Source organism: Sus scrofa, chromosome 3 (assembly GCF_054392235.1).
Source record: "Sus scrofa isolate SSC_HxYL_T2T_F1_AM1 chromosome 3, Sscrofa_HxYL_maternal_Yorkshire_Landrace_v2.0, whole genome shotgun sequence".
NCBI lineage: Eukaryota > Metazoa > Chordata > Mammalia > Artiodactyla > Suidae > Sus > Sus scrofa.
This window is the reverse complement of record NC_139385.1, coordinates 28,052,364-28,071,889: the sequence shown is the minus strand read 5'-3', so window position 1 is coordinate 28,071,889 and position 19,526 is coordinate 28,052,364. Positions and strand designations below refer to the sequence as shown.

At 49.4% G+C, this 19,526-nt stretch overlaps 1 protein-coding gene and 1 long non-coding RNA gene across 19 annotated transcripts in view; both read left to right on the top strand.

Moving 5' to 3' along the window:
- PRKCB (protein kinase C beta) overlaps window positions 1-19,526 on the top strand; it is a 386,628-nt gene that overhangs the window by 65,177 nt on the left and 301,925 nt on the right. The gene's annotated exons all lie outside the window — the stretch shown is intronic.
- Window positions 9,358-17,608, top strand: LOC146404495 (uncharacterized). 2 transcript variants are annotated; one of them, XR_014840545.1, is made up of 2 exons: window positions 9,358-10,356; window positions 15,041-17,608. It is a non-coding gene; the product is annotated as an uncharacterized LOC146404495 (long non-coding RNA). The 2 variants fall into 2 exon arrangements; XR_014840544.1 differs by lacking the exon at window positions 9,358-10,356 and adding an exon at window positions 11,621-12,362.

The following is a 19,526-nucleotide window of genomic DNA, read 5'->3' as shown; positions in this document are numbered from 1 at the left end:
TGAATTCAGTCCGTTGCCATTTTTGCAAGACAAGGGATTTTGCAAGCTTCCACTTCTTGCTTCTCCTCATCTACTTTCTTGCCTTTGAAGATTTAACAACCAGAACTTTATGAAAAAATTGGCATATATTGGATGCAACATGAATTGTTATTGACATTTGCATTACTCCTTGTGACTCCAGAGGACTTCTTTGAGACGTGCCTCCTAAAATGTACTTGTTTCATTATTCACCTTTTATTTTGGGGGGGGGGGACCTGTTTCCTGCTTCATGAGCAGTTGATGGATTGATCCATTCAATCAACATATATTGAACACTATATGCAGGCACTTCACTAGATGCTGGGGAAAAAGTGTGTGTGATACAGAGCTAGTCTGTGTCTTCATCAAACTCACTTAGAGGGCGAGAGAGACAAAAAAGAAGTAAACAGACACATAGACTGAAAGTGAAAAGCAAATATAAAGGGAAAAGCAAAGAGGCTCTAGGAGAGGATGGTGAGGGTGTGTGAGGACATCTATTTAGGAGGCCCCAGTGGGGTGGGGGTGCTTCTTGTGTAGGGGACATTTATGATGGTACCCCAAGGAAGAGATGGCGTTAGCTATGTGAGGAGAGGGGAAAGGTGTTCCAGGCAGAAAGGCCAGTATGTGCAAAGGCCCTGAGAGACCAAATAGTCTTTAGCCTGATTCTAATGTTGCTTCTGTTAAATTTTTTTTTCTTTTTTTCTTTTTTTTTTTGGTCTTTTCTGGGGCCGCACCTGCAGCATATGGAAGCTCTCAGGCTAGGGGTCTAATTGGAGCTATAGCTGCCAGCCTACACCAGAGCCACAGCAACGCAGGATCTGAGCCATGTCTGCAACCTATATCACAGCTCACGGCCACGCCGGATTCTTAACCCACTGAGCAAAGCCAGGGATTGAACCTGCAACCTCATGGTTCCTAGTCAGATTCATTAACCACTGAGCCACGAAGGGAACGCGAATTAACTTCTTTTTTAATCTTCAACAGTGAGCTCTAGAATTAAAGTGATACCCATATGTATAGTTGATTTCTTGTAGACTACCGAAGGAAGAGTTGAGAGGGCATCTGGGAGCCGGATGGTGTGCTTTCTAGCCATCCATCCATCCATCCATCCACCCACCCATCCATCCAACCACCCACCATTTATGTGCTTTCTAGCCATCCATCCACCCACCCACCCACCCACCATTTATCGAGTGCCTGCTATGTGCCAGGCTCTGTGCAAGGTGCTGATCTTATAAAATAAGCATCTCTTGAAGTGGAGAACCTAGCCAACTAAACAGGCTGGAGGGCCCGCGAGGATAACGCTTGGTGCTTCTGTTGGAGTGGGCTGGTCCAGGGCGTGGGGGAGGCATGTGTGAGCTCTGCAGAGCCCTGAGCAGGAAGGGGGTGGCGGGAAAGAGCTGAGAGCGACTCCTGCCAGATGGCTTCATTCTTCCCCCTGAAGGAAGTGGGGACTTCGTGCTGTGATATGATACACAAGAACAGCGTTTCCTGTGGGTTTGCAAGGGCATTTTGAATCTAAAGAGTACAGCTCGTTGATGTGTGAAAGAATTTTTTTTTTTTTTTTTTGCTTTTCTAGACTTCGTGAAGGGATAATCAGACTGATTTTATAAGCCTGGAAAAAGGTCCTTGGGGTGAATTTAAATGCACCCGTTGTGTTGGGTGGAGCCCTAATCAAACACGGATATTACCTGTTGAGGGGTCTTCTAGGCACCTGCTGTTGGGTCATTCACCTGTCGCCTGGGAGCGCTTGCCCTCCAGGTCCTGGAACTGACCAGTTTTTCTGCAACTGACCAGATCCTAATGTTGGATCCTGTCTGATTTGACCCTAACGTCCACACACCTTACTGACCTCAGCTGTAAGGTGAGGAGGGGATTGGATTAGTTGACCTGTCAAGACCCTGCCATCTTTAAAGTTCAGCCATTTGTTTTTTTCACTTTCCCTTCCTCCCTTCCTTCTTCTCTCCATCTCTCCCTTCCTTCCATTCATATGTCCATCTACTATTTAACTGAGATCCTCCTGTGTGCCAGGCACTGTGCTAGGTGCTCACCAATGGTGAGCACATTAAACACAGTCTCGAAGTTCCTATCATGGCTCAGTGGTTAATGAATCCGACTAGGAACCATGAGGTTGCAGGTTCGATCCCTGGCCTTGATCAGTGGGTTAAGGATCCATTGTTGCCGTGAGCTGTGGTGTAGGTCACAGATTCGGCTCAGATCTGGTGTGGCTGTGGCGTAGGCCAGTGGCTACAGCTCCGATTTGACCCCTAGCCTGGGAACCTCCATATGCCGTGGGAGCAGCCCTAGAAGAGGCAAAAAGACACACACACACAAAAAACAACAACCCCAAAAACCAGTCTCAACCTCATGAATCCCACCATTGAATAGGGAGGAGTCTCTTGGTGGCTTAGTGAGTTAGGGATCTGGTATTGTCACTGCAGCTTCTCGGGTTCCTGCTATGGCCCAGGTTCTATCCCATCCGTATGCCGTGGGCGTGGCCAAAAATCGGGGAGACAGATAAGCAAGTAATTAGACAGCATACAGTTACGGGAAGTGCTATAAGTAAGAAAAATAGGGTGTGTGGGGATGTGTATCAGGGTGATCTGTCTTATTTGGGGGGGTCAGAGAAGTCTTTTGTGACAAAGGAACATTTACACAAAAACTGAGGTGAAAATTGGCAGAAAAGCATTCCAGGGAGAGGGCCTGTGCAAAGACCCCGAGATAGGAAGGCATATGGCAACATTAATAAAATAATAACACAAGTACTGAATGAGAGCCTGCTGTCTTGCTGGGCCCTGTGCCATCCTTAGCTGTGATTTTTTTTTTTTTCTTTTTAGGGCCGCGCCTGCGGCATATGGATGTTCCAGGGCGACAGCTCGAATCAGAGCTGCATCTGAGGCCTAAGCCACAGCCACGCCAGATCCGAGCCACATCTGCAACCTACACCCCAGCTCACGGCAATGCCAGATCCTTCACCCACTGAGCGAGCCCAGGAATCGAACCCTCATCCTCATGGAGACTAGTCGGATTCTTAACCCCATGAGCCGTGCTGAGGACGCCTTTAGCTGGGTGATCTTCATCAAGCCATTCAACCTCCTTGTGCTTTAACTCGTGTATATGCAGCGTGGGGTGATAATGACTGTACCTACCTCACTGGGTAGTTTTAAAGATCCGAGGAAGAAATGTTTGTGAAGTCCTTCGCACTATGCCTGGACCTTAGCCCATGCCCCAGAGACCGTAGTGGTGACTCTTCACTTATGGCTGGTGTCAGGTGGGACAGAGTTCTCACTGGGGCTCAGGACATGTCCTCTGTCCTGTTGATGGCCTCTTTGTGGGGCAAACTTTTGGAGGTGCTGCAGCCGTGGGAGCCTGCTGCTCAGCATAGCCAAGCATGTGACACAGCTGCTTCTCCAGCTGCTCCTGGGTTGGCCATCAGGCGGCAGGGACACCAGGGGCGGGCTGTTAGCATCTGTAACCTTGGTCGGCCTTGGGGAGGGCGTGGAAGGTCAAGGGTAGTCGATATTGAAGAATAGGCAGCTTAGGGGAAACAGTACATTCCGTTCCTTATCTATTGGTGAGACCAGTAGGTTCCCAGTTCTTTAACTGTTGAGAAGACATTTCCTTTAAATCTCTCTGTGGAGAACCAGGGCCATTTCCCTGGTTACAAACATCAAACATCAACCTACTGGTGTAAACAGAATGATGGATGTACCCTTCTCCGCACTGAGACGGCCCCAGTGCCAAACACTGTGTGTGTGTGTGTGTGTGTGTGTGTGTGTGTGTGTGTGTGTGTGTAAGTAAAAATTTGCAAAAAGCCTTGTAAGTTAATTTCGTTCATTTATATCCATAGGAACTCTTTGTCCATTAGGAAGTAGGGGGAGAGAAGGAAAGAGAGAAGGCGCAGTTATTGTTCCTTGCGACCCCGAAATCGAACTCAGGTGCTTTTCCTCCAGGGGACACACTTCTGGAGACATGTGGTTTGTCGCGACCACGGGGGTTGCTGCAGGATTCAACTAAGTAAAGGCCGGGGATACGGCTAAACATCTTACAGTGCAGGACAGCTTCACAGCAAAGAATTTTCCAGCCCCAAATATCAAAGTGCCATGGCTGAGGAACCCTGACCTCACTCGATAAAGTACCAATTTTATACAATCAACAGAAGGGAACGGGCATCAGTTATCCTCATTTCTAGGAAATTGTGTGTGTACGTGTGCCTATATGGCTGTTTGGATCCTTTTTTTTTGGTCTTTTTGCCATTTCTCGGGTGGCTCCCGCGGCATATGGAGATTCCCAGGCTAGGGGTCAAATTGGAGCTGTAGCCGCTGGCATACACCACAGCCACAGCAACACAGGATCTGAGCCGCGTCTGTTACACCACAGCTCACGGCAACGCCAGATCCTTAACCCATTGAGCAAGGCCAGGGATCGAACCCGCAACCTCCTGGTTCCTAGTGGGATTTGTTAACCACTGCGCCATGATGGAAACTCCGCCTGTTTGGATCTTGATAGAACATCCTTTGTCTTCTTTTACTACGTATTTTTATTGACCTACTGCCTATTAAAATAGTTTGTTTTGAATATGTACTGCAAAGCTTGAAATCCTACAGGTACAACAAAGGTCTAGAGTAGCCTCAAATCTCCCCTTCCTCCCTGTCCCCAGGCTCTCCATTCCTTTCTCCAGAGGGACACCGCTGCTGCTAGTTTTGCATGTATCAGAGAAGAGATATTCCACCGAAGAATCTTTTTCATACCCTCGGGATGCCTTATACACATTGTTTTTTGCTTGTGGCTTTTTTTGTCCTTGACAAGGTATCTTAGAGCTCGAAGGACACACTTGGAGACTCATGCATTTTAACAGCTCCACAGACTTCCCTTCTATGGATGCTCCAGTGTCTCCTGGTCTCCTGGTGATGGGCATTTGGGCCGTTTCCAGTCTTCTGCTCTAACAGACCAGGCTGCAGTGACTATCCTGAGACCTAACTGTGGACACACATGAAATCCAAAGTCCTGCAGACAGAATTGCTGGGCAAAAAGGCATGTGCGTTTTTCAACTTGGCTAGAGCGTTCTGACAACCATGGAATCTGACGGTGCGCCCTGGGTGCCCTCTCTTAGCCTTGACCTTCCCGCTTTCCCATGTGGCTTTTGTGTGTGTGTGTGTGTGTGTTTGTCTTTTTGCCTTTTCTAGGGCTCATCCTGAGGCATATGGAGGTTCCCAGGCTAGGGGTTGAAACCGAGCTGTAGCCACCGGTCTACGCCAGAGCTACAGCAACACGAGATCCGAGCCAAGTCTGCAACCTACACCACAGCTCACGGCAATGCCAGATCCTTAACCCACTGAGCAAGGCCAGGGATCGAACCCACAACCTCATGGTTCCTAGTCGGAATCGTTAACCCCTGAGCCACGATGGGAACTCCCCATCGTTTTTGAGCTGAAAGGGGCACCTTTACCTCTTTCTCCATTGGAACTGATTAATCTATAAGATGAACGTTTTTTTCCTAATCAAAATGCAATTCCCAAGGATGGTTTGGAAATATAAATCTTGTCGGTCATCCTGAGCTTGTGATGGTTGGGGGGCTGTCATTTTTCCAAATTGCTCAGGCTTCCCGCAGCGCAGCCAGAGCCTCTGTCTGCAGCCAGTGCTTCCTGATCAGTTGCACCCACCCGCCTCCCCAGTGGGCTTTTTCCTAAGGGTAAGGAGAAGGCATGGGCTCTCTTGCTTAAAGAGAAAATCGTTCACTCCACGGGGGCGCCTGCTGCCTGATTGGGAGCATCGGCATTTAGAGCCTGCTGGCTGCAATCTCACTCTGCAGACTGGAAGTTGTGGGGTGTTTTTATCTGCAGGAAACAGCTTGGAGCGGAAGGGGAGAGAGAGAGAGTAGAAGGATCGAGGAGGAAATTAGAAGAGGAGGAAGCCGTGGGAGAAATGTCTTCTTTTAAAGACATCTCTGCCCATCTCTTTGCGATGTGAAAAAGGAGCGAAGTAGGACTTTGGGTGGCTTCTGCCAGAGCCACCCAGGAGCCAGCCTTATTGGGTCCTCAAGGCTGCAGATTGTTATCTGAGCTTGTGAGGGTCCTTCGACCCCAAAGTCTCTCTTGCAGAAATTGGCTGATAGCAGTACCTGCTCTGAGGTCCCAAAGGTTGGAGGGGCCGAAAAAGAAGCCCTGCAGGGACCGCTTCCCAGCACTGGAGGCCACAAAAGAACACTGGCCTGCAAATATGTTCTATGAGCGCCCGTCGCTGGTGCAGAAAAATATCTAGGCTTCGTGGTGTGTCTTATTGTATTTCCCAATTTCTGGGAAGAGTACCTGGTACGCAGTAGGTGCTCAATAAATATTCATTGAAGAAAGAGAGAACTTGATGGCAGATACAGATCTGAGCCTGTTGGGAATCCTACCCTTGGGAAGAGCCTTGATTTTAACTCACAGCCCATGGATAGATGGCTTCACAGAGCAGAGGCGGGCTGGTGTGTGTTTGTGTGTGTGTAGGGGCGGGGGGTGGGGGGGGTTGCTCTTCTCTGTGTGGCCAGTGTTTGGTCCTTTTTCCAAAACTCGGATTTCTCTGCTGCTGAGGAGAATAAGAAAATTGCTGATGAGAGGGCAGTGAGAAACTGTTTGCCTCTGCCTTTAAAAAAAAAAAGGTTTTTTAAAAATCTGGACTATGTTTAGAGTTGCAGAAAAGTTGCCACAGTCCTACAGAAGAGTGCCTGCTTCCCCTGATGCTCATCTTGCTATGTATGGCACATTTGCTGCTGCCCTTTTTTGTGGCTGATCACAAATCCTTTGAGAATTCACCGGTGACTGATTTGGATTTTTTTTTTTTTTTTGCCATTTCTTGGGCCGCTTCCGCGGCACATGGAGGTTTCCAGGCTAGGGTTCCAATGGGAGCTGTAGCCGCCAGCCTATGCCAGAGCCACAGCAACGCGGGATCCAAGCCGCAGCTGCGAACTGCACCACAGCTCATGGCAACACCGGATCCTTCACCCACTGAGGGAGGCCAGGGACCGAACCCTCAACCTCATGGTTCCTAGTCGGATTCGTTAACCACTGAGCCATGATGGGAACTCCTGACTTGGATTTTAATGATAATAACGAAGTGTAATCATATTCGTAGCAGTAGTGGCAATTAGCAATGAAGATACTGTACTCAGTGCCAAGCCCTATTCTAAGCCTTTGTGCCTGCAGTAACTCCTTGTCCTATGAGGTGCAGGAACTACTATAAAGGTACCCATTTTGCAGGAGTTCCCATCGCGGCTCAGTGGTTAACCCACCCAACTAGCATCCATGAGGATGCGGGTTTAATCCCTGGCCTCGCTCAGTGGGTTAAGGATCCGGCGTTGCCACGAGCTGTGGTGTAGGTTGCAGACGCAGCTCGGATCCCATGTGGCTGTGGCTCTGGCGTAGGCTGGCGGCTACAGCTTCGATTCAACCCCTAGCCTGGGAACCTCCATATGCCATGGGTATGGCCCTAAAAAATAAGATAACAGGCTGGAGAAAAAAAAAAAAGCTACCCATTTTGCAGATGGGGAGGCTGAGGCAGAGCAGGTGGCGAGAGAAGCCACATGGCCAGCCTCTGGCTAGGACTTAAAACCAAAGTTGTCTGGCTCTAGACTCTCACTCTCCACCATTATTTTCTGCACAATAACGATAATAGCTGTCATCTTTTGATGTGGATGTGCTCAGGAACTAGACTCAAAGTTTTACATGTATTATTTCTAAACCCTTCCTCTCACTCAGAGGGTTGTGGTGAAGAGCTCTGATTTTCTTTTCCTGCGTAGGAGAAAAATACATGGCTCTGAGGGTTTTTTTTGGGGGGACGAGGGGGTTGGTCCAGGCCGGAAGCAGGTGGAAGTTCCTGGGCCAGAGATTGAACTTGTGCCGCAGCAGTGACAATGCTGGATCCTTAACCTGCTGTACCACTGGGGAACTCCCAAGATTTTCCTGTGTCAGGAAGAAAATCTGAGCTCTGTGTGTGTGTGTCTGGGGTGGGGGCAGGGGGAGAGAGAAAGAGAAGAGAGATGGTTGCCCGAGAGAGAGGGATGGAGGGGGAGAGAGAGATTGTGCTGCTTTCTGTCCTGGTTTTTTTTCCCCCAGTGTATTTGGTCAGGTCTGCTCTATAGGTCTGGTGGGTATGGGTAGTGCCATTTCATTTTCCTCTCACTGGCAAAGGTACTCTAAGCTTGGTCAGAACACGAGCAGTCAGAGTGCCTTGATTTTGCGAGTTCAAAAACAACACTTGAATTAATCAGCAGGCACATGCCTCAGGACTGTCAGAGGCGACGTTGTTTCTGCCTTAGATCTTGCAGATCGCTGGCAGGGAAATCAGGGTAAAAGCAATTCGGTTTTGGATGGGGTGGGGGTGGGGAGAACTCGGCGGACCTGGGCACCAGGGGAAGGGTTCTTGGGGTTGGGGCGTGGGGGGGTCGACTTGAACGCATTTCCCACCCAGAGTCTGGGCAGCATACGGGTTCCTCTGCCTTGATTACTTTGCAGATGCTGAGACCAGGCTGTGAGGTCTCAGCCTTCAGTGTCCCCTGGAGCTTGAATGGCCCCCTCCTCAGACAGACCTTCCTTGTGCACGTTCCCTGGACCACAAGCTTCACCATGTCCAGCATCTGCTTGGGTTCGTGCCTGCATCCTCTCGTGCCTAGCGGGATGCTCGGTGCATATTAGGCTCTCGTTAAGTCTTTGTTGATTAAACGAATGGGGGTTTATTTCCGGACCTCTTTTGTCCCAGAACTCAGCCATTGGCTTGTCTGTTTCCTGTGGAGGATCAGATTCTCTCACAAACCAGAAGGCAGGAGTGTGTCTGTCTAGTTTACCCCCATGACAGGCCTGGCCCGGAGTAAAGGGTGCAGACTCTGGGGTCACATTCATCTGGGTTGAAATCCCAAGCCTTCAGCTTATCCGCTGCGTGATCTTCATTAAATTACTGAGCCCTCCGTGTCTCTGTTTCTGCTTAAGAGGGATAATAAGAACATCCCCCTTATTGCTGAGATAATTAAATGAGTTAATGTGGGTGAAGATGCTTAGAAAAGTGCCTGGCATTGAGTGAGTGTTGCAGAGATCTCAGTTGTCGTGGTTAGTCCTCAAAAGAGATTTGGGCCATAAACGTGGAGGGGTGGGGATCTTTACATAAAACACACTTTCCCTCTTTGAGGGATAAAAGCTCACCGAAGAAAGAGGTAAGGCCAATTGGAGGTGATCCGAGGGGCTCAAGAGATCCTTAAAACCGGCTGTTGAAGAAAAGTGACATTTTACTTCACTCTGTTCTCTTGGAAAAGGCTAGTTTCTACTTCGTTTCCCCCCTGTTTTCTACATTTGTGTCTTTGCATTGGGCCTTTTTTTTTTAAAAAAAAAAAAAAAAAAAAAAAAAGCACGGCTCGGAATTCTGCTCCCTAACTCTCGCTGCCTGGGTGTGGGATGGAGCGGAGCGCTTCCATTTAGAGAAGCAGCCGGCCCTGGAATGTGGCTGTGGGGCTGCCAGGCTGACTCGGAGGGCCAGGACCTCGCTGGCCAGGAATGCACTTTGCAGCTCAGGCAGTTTGGGCCTTGCTTTGCGTCCGTGGAATTTTTTCTCTCGTCTTACTCATTTGTGTCAGTTTTAAAAATAAAAGCAATGCATATGCTCGATTATAATTCCCAACGGTGCATTGCATCTCCACATACAGTAGCATGAAGGAAATCTCCCTTCTCCCCTGGGTGCTTCACCCCCTCCCCCCTGCACTTCTAAAATAGCGTTACCCAGTTAGAGAGATGCCCAGTGACATCTCAAGTTTGGATAAACAGAGAATATTTTTTTTAGTGTAAGTATGCCCCCAATATTGCAGAAGACACATTTACACTACAAAATCATCCATTGTTTCTATGAAATTCAAAGATGACTGGGTATCCTGTAGTTTTATTTACCAAATTTGACAACTGAGAGCCTCCCCTGTTATCAGTTTCCTGTGTTTCTTTCTAGTAATTTTCCAAGCTTGTGCAACCCACTCAGACTTTGATAGACTCACTCTTGTGGGGAGTTTCCAGCATCTAGAACAGAACCTGGCCTGTTGTAGGTACTTCATAAATATTGGTTGAGGAGTTCCCGTTGTGGCTCGGCAGGTTAAGAAACCGACTAGAATCCATGAGGATGCAGGTTTGATCTCTGGCCTTGCTCAGTGGGTTAAGGATCTGGCGTTGCCATGAGCTGTGGTGTAGCTTGCAGACAAGGCTAGGATCTGGCGTTGCTGTGGCTGTGGCTGTGGCTGTTGTGCCAGCTGGCAGCGGCAGCTCCAATTGGACCCCTGGCCTGGGAGCTTCCATAGGCAGGTATAGCCATAAAAAGAAAAAAAAAATAGTTGAATAAGTGACTGAATGCACCCACTTGTTTTTCTCTGCATACTTGGAAATGTAATTCTGTTTAATGTATTACTTTTCCTCATGGTTTGCAGTCTCATGGGATTGGTAGATAGAGCTGCCCCAGTTCTTTCTAAGGGTTTCAGAGTATTCGCTGGGAGGAAACGGTTGTCCTTTGACCGTGGGCATTGGCATGGTGACCGTCTCCTGCTATTACAGACAATACGGTAATGCGCATTCCTCTCTGTGTTTACTTGTGTGGCTGGATACATGTGCAAGGAGAGTTACGGCATTGGGATCTTTTGGGCAGAGGGTGTGGGCTTTAAAAATGTGGACTGAGGCTGCTGACTTTCTTTCCCTAGTGGGCCTGTTTTGCTCTTCCATCAGGCAGCTTCTCCCTAGATCCTTACCAGCCCAGAACAGGATCAGACTTTTTCATTTTGCCATTCTGATCAGTGGAAAAACCAATATCTCGCTTTCTCCTTAATTTGCCTTTGCTTGTTCATGAGGACCTTTTTGTGTGTGAAAACTCTGTCGTTCGTTCTGTGAACTGCCTTTTGTCCTTTGCTTGCCCGCCCCCGCCACTTTTGTATTGATTTTTGAGAGGTTTTTATTTATGAAAGGACATGTCTGTTAGCCTGACATGGATTTTATGTGGAATATAACATGAGAGTATAGTATATAAAATTGGTTGTCTATCTTCGAAAAACTCCATTTCTTATGGAATTGTTTTCCTCTGTAGATGTTTTAACATTTCTTATCCAGCCAAATTGCTGAATCTTTTCTTTCACGGATTCTGCATCTTGTGTCTTGCTTGAAAGGCCTCCCTCTGCAATGAGATTATTGAGCAGGTCTCTCATGTTTTCTTTTACTACTTTAACTTTTTTTTTTTTGCATTTCAATCTTTAATCCATCTGGAATTTATTTTGGTTTTAGGAGGGAGGTGAGGATCGAGCTTTATTTTCTACCAGATGGCCAGCCAGTTGTCCCAGTGCCATTTTATTGAAGAATCCATTGCTTCCCACAGAATGGAAATGCCGCCTTTATCATATATTAAATGGTGGAGGAGGGATTTGATACTCATTTTCTGAGCGCCTCCGGAGTCAACTGGACAGCAGGGATTATTTTCGAAGGTTTCAGCTGAGCAGAGGCAGAGGCCTGGACCTCAGGGCGGACGTGGAACCCAAACCCACCATGATTCAGCTGGACACGCGGTGTGCAGTGGGTTGTCTGCCCGGGGCGGGAAGGGGACAGTGAGTTCCCATGGGTGGGAGGGGTTGAGTTAGAGCAAGACTGCTCAGCCTGGGCACTCTTGATGTCTTGGGCAGATTAACTTTTATGGGAGTGCTGTCCTGGGTACTGTTGGCTGTTTGGTAATGACCCTGACTTCTACCCACAAGATGCCAATTTTAACCCTTCCCCCCAAGTTATGAAATTCAGAGATGTCCCCAGGGGGCCCCAGATTGCCTCTAGTTAAGAACCACTGCTTTATCAGAACTGGGTTGAGCAGGCTCATGATTAGATGCATGTTAAGCCCTTTCTTGCTCTGAGAGTCTGTCATCCGAGGTATCAAGGGCACCAGACGGCTAGGAGCCAGGGAGGGGAAGTGCCTTCCTATCTCAGAGGCTACAGGCCCCAGTCACACCCCCCCTCCAGGCTCTGCAGAGAATCTCCCAGGACTCCTTGGGCCCAGCCTGAACCTCTCCCCCACCAAGTGCAGCCCCGGGCAAAGGGCCTCACCTGGCCAGGTGTGCAGGAGCAGTGACTCTGAAACCCGAGGTGGCAGAAGTTTTGTGATGGGAGAGTGTATCTGTCTATTGTTTTAGGGGTACAAGGGTCCTGTGTGTGGGAGATTGCAGGGGGCAGGTGGGGAGAGAAATTCCGTATTGAAGAGGTAGATAGATGTGAGCGTGAGAGGGAAGAGGAAGGAGGGGCGGGTGAAATCTTTAGAGCTTGGGAGAAGGATGAAACAAGAGAACTGGCTGGGGGAGTTCCCGTCGTGGTGTAGTGGTTCACGAATCCGACTAGGAACCATGAGGTTGCGGGTTCGGTCCCTGCCCTTGCTCAGTGGGTGAAGGATCCGGCGTTGCCATGAGCTGTGGTGCAGGTCGCAGCTGCGGCTCGGATCCCGAGTTGCTGTGGCTCTGGCGTAGGCTGGTGGCTACAGCTCCGATTCGACCCCTAGGCTGGGAACCTCCATATGCCGCAGGAGCGGCCCAAGAAATAAGAAAAAGACAAAAAAAAAAAAAAGAGAACTGGCTGGGGTGTGAACAGTGGCTCTGGAGTTGAGCCAGTTAGGAGTGGGGTCCAGATTGCTCATGGGAACTGCAGAGGAGGGATGACTCTTATCGTGTGGGGTGGGGGTGGGGGTGGGTAAAAGTGATCTGAAAAAGGGGGTCCCACTGAGTGTGATGGGCCAGACAGAGAGTGGGAGGAGGGTGGCTCCGGCAGGTGGACCACTTGGCACAGGCACCTGTGTGGAGCATGTTGGACCTACGCACATCCTCCCCAGGCGTGGCTCCAGCAGGTGATGTAGCTTCTGATGGGAGACCGAGAGCCAGACTCAGGATGTCTTGCTAGGGGGGTTTGGGTTTCCTTTTATTTCAGAACACCCCTCACCTATGCAATGCAGAACAACCCCACAGCAGGACGGTGTGCAAAAGGAAGGTGACAACGAGCAGCACAGTGTCACCCCCATTCGGGGGGCCCACCCCCATCTCCCACCTCCACCCCCTCCAGCATGTCCTTAGGGTGTTCATCTCACACCACTAGGCTCTAGGGGATGTGTATGGGGGTGTGTGTATATATATATGAATGACTGGGTCACTTTGCTGTACAGCAGAAATTGGCACAACAATGTAAGTCAACTATAAATCAAAAATAAAATAAACACAAAAATTTTATTCATCCGTTCATCAGTGGATGGACATGTAGGGTGTTTCCACCTTTTGGCTATTGTGATGTAAGTTTTTGTGTGACCGTGTTTTCAGCTCTCTTGAGTGTTCACCTAGCCGTGGAATTGTTGGGCCCTTTGATATGTTTTCTGTTTGTTTTGTTTGGCTTTATTTTTGCTTTTTAGGGCCGCACTTACGGCATATGGCTGTGCCAAGGCTAGGGGTTGCATTGGAGCTACAGCTGCCAGCCTACACCACAGCCACAGCCACACCAGATCCGAGCCGCATCTTGGACCTACACCGCAGTTCATGGCAACGCCGGATCCTCAACCCACTGAGCGAGGCCAGGAATCGAACCCCCCCGGTCCTCATGGATTCTAGTTGATTTCGTTACCGCTGAGCCACGACAGCATCTCCTGGATTTATGTTCTCTGTTTAACTTTTGCAGACCATTTCCATTTAAATAACATGTTAAGTTAAAAAAGTCAGTTAAAAGAAAAATATGCAGAAGTTCCTGTCGTGGTGCAGTGGTTAACAAATCTGACTAGGAACCATGAGGTTGCAGGTTCGATCCCTGGCCTTGCTCAGCGGGTTAAGGATCTGGTGTTGCTGAGAGCTGTGGTATGGGTCGCAGACAGGGCTCGGATCCTATGTGGCTGTGGCTCTGACGTAGGCCAGTGGCTACAGCTCCAATTTCGACCCCTGGCCTGGGAATCTCCATGTGTTGCGGGAGTGGCCCTAGAAAAGTCAAAAAGACAAAAAAAAAAGAAAAGTATGCATCGTGTTGCCGATGGGGTGTGGATATACTGGCTATTGTGACAGCGGCGTCTAGAGGTGGGAGGGTGGCCGCTCCCCGAGATGGGACCTCTCCATGCGCTGTCTACCACTTGTGTCCCCAGCCACATGTCCTTCCTTTTCTGGGAGGCTCAGTGTACCCAGTGTTCTCATTGTCCCTAAGAAGCTCTGCTTCCTCAAAAGTGCTGGCATTGGCTGGCCTGGGATGTGGTCCACCCTTTGTCTCCCGCAGAGAACTAGGCTTCTCAGAACCAGCCTGTTGCTGAGCACTTCCAGTTTAAGCCTTAACTTGCATTCCCCCTCTTCTTTCTCACTAATGGCTTTGCTGGTGGATCTTTTCCCTCCACCACAAGCTCCTGATGGCAGGTTCTGTATTTGAATGGCCCATTGGTCCCCTTGCTGGAGAGGTGCTGAACAGGCACCTGCTCACTGGACCTTTCTTGGCACCTGCCCTCAGTGGGCGGCCAGCTCCAGTGTTTGCTCTCGCCGTGTTTCTGTTACTGTTGGCTTGTGGCTTACCCTTCCGTTAACTGGAGTCCAGCTGTTTGGGGTGTATTAGCCAGAGGCTTTCACGTCCCAGGAGAGAGAGGGAGTGTGTGAGTGTGTGTGTGTGTGTGTGTGTGTGTGTGTGTGTGTGTGTGTTAGTTCATCTTTTTTGGTTGCAAGAAACAAACCAGTTCCAGTCGGCTAATGCTGGAAGGGGAATCTAGTATAAGAACCCAGGGATGTTGCTTGGGTCTAAGAGGAAGGTCAGCCTGGCTGAAGGGAGGGAAGAGGATTTGTTTTTTTAATTTTCTTTTTAGGGCTGCACCCATGGCATGTGGAGGTTCCCAAGCAAGGGATCGAATCGGAGCTACAGATGCTGGTCTACACCACAGCCATAGCAACGCAGGATCCGAGCTGTGCCTGCAACCTATACCACAGCTCACAGCAACGCTGGATCCTTAACCCACTGAGTGTGGCCAGGGATCGAACCCTCAACCTTATGGTTCCTAGTCGGATTCGTTTCTGCTGCGCCATGACAGGAACTCCCTTTTATTTTTTATTTTATTTTTTTTGTCTGGGAGGAGTATTGGGAGCTGGATGGCTGTTGAGACCCTGCATCTCTTCTCTCTCTCCTCCTTGACTGTGTTCATCCTTCTCACTTCTGGGTCCACCTGCTTTCCTTGCCTTTCCCTCTGGTGTTTGAGGGGCGATGACATCTCACAGCTGCCTGGGGTCCCTCGTCCCCTTGCATCTCAGCTTCCATCTAAAGTCTGTGCAAGCACCTGATGGGCCCAGCCTAGATCTGGTGGCCAGTGACCTGGAGCCATGGGTGAGATCACCTAACCTCCGTCCCCGGGACTGGGGGGAAGGGGCAGTCCCTGTGGGGGGTCCCTGGAGCTGAGCCCTCAGCTCTGGAGCAAAGCAGCCCTGGAGCTGTGAAGCTCAGCGTCTCCCTCCCCAGGCTTTCGGGAAGTCATTTGGGAGTGTGGGAGAAGAGCAGGATGTGACAAAAACAGTTAACGTCAGCCTGGCTAACCTTGAAAGCTCTAGATGGAGTTATCTTAGCAGAGGGAGGAGGAAGCATGAAGCTGCTGGGCGCCTCCCACCTCTGGGGAAGGAAGCACTTCTGATTTTTCGGGCTCCGTGGGGGAGGGTTGGGAGCATCTCTTGGAATCTTCTGGCTCTATCTCGATGCCACTTATTTCAGAATTGCTGCGCAGGTGCTTTTTGGCTTTGGGCCCTGGGAGTGAGAGGGAAACGGTGTTCTCTGCATCCCAGGCGGTTGCCACTCTTCTGGGTTTCCTTAGCGTAAGTTGTGCCCCCTTGGGGCACCCCCTCCCTGGGGCAGAGGGTGGCTTATCTCCATCAAGGGGCTGGGAAGGTCACCCCACCCCCAGGACATGGAAATCGACCCAAGCCTGTCAGCCTCAGTTACTTAATCTACACAAGGGGTCCAAAGCGGCCCCCCTTTGGCAAGTGTGGATTTGATCCCCATGGTTCCTTTTGTCATGAGCTTTCCAGAAGGGTCCCTGGTGAAGGGTCATGGGTCACCATCTGCAAGCTCTGGTTTGAGCTGGATGCTTGTCAAGGTTTGGGAGAAGCAGAAGCATCTTGCAACCAAGGTTATGGGATCTGGAGTGAGACTAGCTTCCAAGTCTGGACACCGCCATGTGCCTGGGTATCCTTGGGCAGATTATTTAGCTTCTCTGGGCCTCATGTGCTTTATCCATAATGGGGACGGGTGGATACGTGGGGAGGTTTAAATGGGTTGAGATTTGGCCAGCCCTTAGAACAATGACTCTCACTGCGTATTGGTTATAACTCTTCTGCTTGCCAGGTGTCACACGTTCAGGTGATGGCTGGGCTCTAGGGGACGGCCAGGAACCCACCTGTGATGGTCTATTTGTGGTCCAGGTCACCTCTGCAGTGGGCCATGCTGGGGGCGGCCACCAGGCCTCAACTTTTCTTTTCTTTTCTTTTTTTTTTTTTATGGCTGCACCTGCAGCATGTGGAAGTTCTTGGGCCGGGGTCAAATTGGAGCTGCAGCTACAGGTTTATGCCACAGCCATGGCATTGCCAGATCCTTAATGCACTGCACGAGGCCAGGGATCAAACCTGCATCCTCACTGAGTTGCAGCGACAACACTGGCTTCTTAACCTGCTGAACCACAATGAGAACAACAGGCCTCAACTTTTTTGCTTTTGTTTTTGTGTTAGGGCCGCACCCATGGCATAGGGAGGTGCCCAGGCTAGGGTTCCAATCGGAGCTATCGCTGCCAGGTACACCACAGCCACAGCAACACCAGATCCCAGGCGCGTCTTCGACCCACACCGCAGCTCATGGCAGTGCCGGATCCTTAACCCACTGAGCGAGACCAGGGATCGCACCTGCATCCTCATGGATACTAGTCAGATTCATTTCCACTGAGCCGTGACGGGAACACACAGGCCTCAACTTTCAAGCATAGGTTTTTCTCGAGTACCATTTAAAGCAAAGGTTGGAGGCCAGGCAAGGCAGATGTCGGGGGTCCTGGATGCTACCTTTTTCTGTTTTGTTTACCTTTAACAGGACAGAGGAGAACCACGAAGCCCCTCTGGGGGGGCCCTTCCCTGGCTGGGATGTGCTTGCATTGCCTTAGGAAACAGCAGGTGCAATCGGCAGCCTCTTTCCCCAACCCCCGGCCGGGATCTCCGGGGACTCCTTAGACTAATGCAGTTTTAATGAATACACATTACTGTTTACATGGCTGAAATGAGAGCCTGGCTGCTTATTTTATGCTGAGGTTTACAGCGCTGCCTTTAAAAATCCTGCCTCCCTCGCTCTGCTTCTGGCCAAGGGGATGTTTCCTGGCGGCCCTTCTGCCATCCCTCCAGATAAGGCATTCACGGTGAGGTCCTGTGGTGTCGGAACCCCGGCCTTGCCTAGGAAGGAGTGGCATGTATACAACAAAAGTATACATTATTGGAAGAATTCTCAAATGCTTGCCTATTACAGAACAATTAAAAAATGAAGCTATACCAGGAGAAGAAAATAAAAATCCTTGGTAGGTCCATTACTCAGGAAAAAGAAAAAGAAAATTGTTGACATGTTGGTTTACAGTCTTGCAGATTTTAATCAACATTTATATGCATTTAAATTAAAATTAGAGGAGTTCCAATTGTGGCGCAGCAGAAACGAATCCGACTAGGAACCGTGAGGTGGTGGGTTCAATCCCTGGCCTCGCTCAGTGGGTTAAGGATCCGGCGTTGCTGTGAGCCGTGGTGCAGGTTGTGGCTCGGATCTGGTGTTGCTGTGGCTCTGGCGTAGGCCAGCAGTAACAGTTCCGATTCGACCCCTAGCCTGGGAACCTCCATATGCCACGGTGTGGCCCTAAAAAGACAAAAAGACAAAAAAAATTAAAATTAGAAACCAAAATTAAAACATTACTCTGACATCTGCTTTCCATCTTCGCAAGACAAGAAATAAAGATCAGTGGCATCTTCTATCAGGCATCGTTGTCTTCTCACATATGACTGTAGCTCTGATCTCTTTGGGAATGTTTAAATTAAACTTCTAATAGTTATAGATACTCACTGGTTCAAAATGTAAAAGGTATGGCAGGGTTTACCTTGAAAAATCTCTCCCCTATCCTGAGTCCTTGACCATTCAGTTTATTTCCTTAGAGTAACAACATTACAAATTTCTTTTTTCTTTTTCTTTTTTTTTTTTGTCTTTTTTGCTATTTCTTGGGCCGCTCCCGCGGCATATGGAGGTTCCCAGGCTAGGGGTTGAATAGGAGCTGTAGCCACTGGCCTACGCCAGAGCCACAGCAACACAGGATCCGAGCTGCGTCTGCAACCTACACCACAGCTCATGGCAACGCCCGATCGTTAACCCACTGAGCAAGGCCAGGGACCGAACCCGCAACCTCATGGTTCCTAGTCAGATTCGTTAACCACTGCGCCACGACAGGAACTCCAACAAATTTCTTAAGTATACTTTGGAAGTAGTCCATAATACACATGCAATCACATACATTTATTTTCTCACCCCAACACACACACACACACATTCAAATGTTAGCTTACCTTGCTTTTTAATTAAATCTACCTCGGAGTTTGTTCCATATAAGGATGTCCTTTTTCTCTTTTATGACTGCATCATGGTCCCTGGTATGCGCTTCCTTGGTGTGTTTTTAAAATTGGCATGTATTCACCTAGAGACACCTTGCCTGTGGTTTTTGTCCCAGCTCCTGGTCCATATGGTCTGGCCAGGGGACAGCTAAAGGAAGGATGCCCATTCAAGAATCAGGAGGGACCTCGGGTCCAGATTAAGAATGGGATTGGCCTGGATGGATCTGAGTGACAGAGACAAAGCGCAGAGCTGGTGAGCCACATGCCAGGTGGCGGTCACTGGCGCAAGGCCATTTGTGACTTATCTGCCGTTCTCCAGATGGACCCCATTTAAAACCGAGGCACTGACCTTCCTTTATACTTGGTGGAGAAAATATTTCAGCAGAAGCCCAGAGAGAGGATCGGATGTTTCTTGCCCTGGCTGGCCAGAGGTTGAGGGGTGTCAGAGGGGACGTGATCTCACGAAGCTGATTCAAAGCGAGAAAGAACCATCCTTGGCCTCCAGATGGAAGTCATGTGATCGACACACCCAAGGGTTTCCCAGCTGACTTTGTTGTTGTTCCTGGTGTCTGAATATGTCTTGGAAAACATCCAAGTGTCTTGAATATGTTGAGGAGAGTGTCCAGTCGGTGTGATGCGAGGAAAATATGGGTGTCTTACCAAATGGGCTTTGTCAGCAAGGCAGTGAAAGCCTTCCAAGGTGGGGATCATTTTGTATCCATCAGTGAATCTCATGACTCTCCAAACAGGAGGGGGGATGTGACTCAGAGATGGGGCATTCCTCACACTTGGAGGGATGGGAGGAAGCGCTCAAGGATGTGAAGGAGGGGTGGTCCCGGAGAAGATGAGAGGGTTTCTATGGGGAAACCCAGGAATTGAGGAG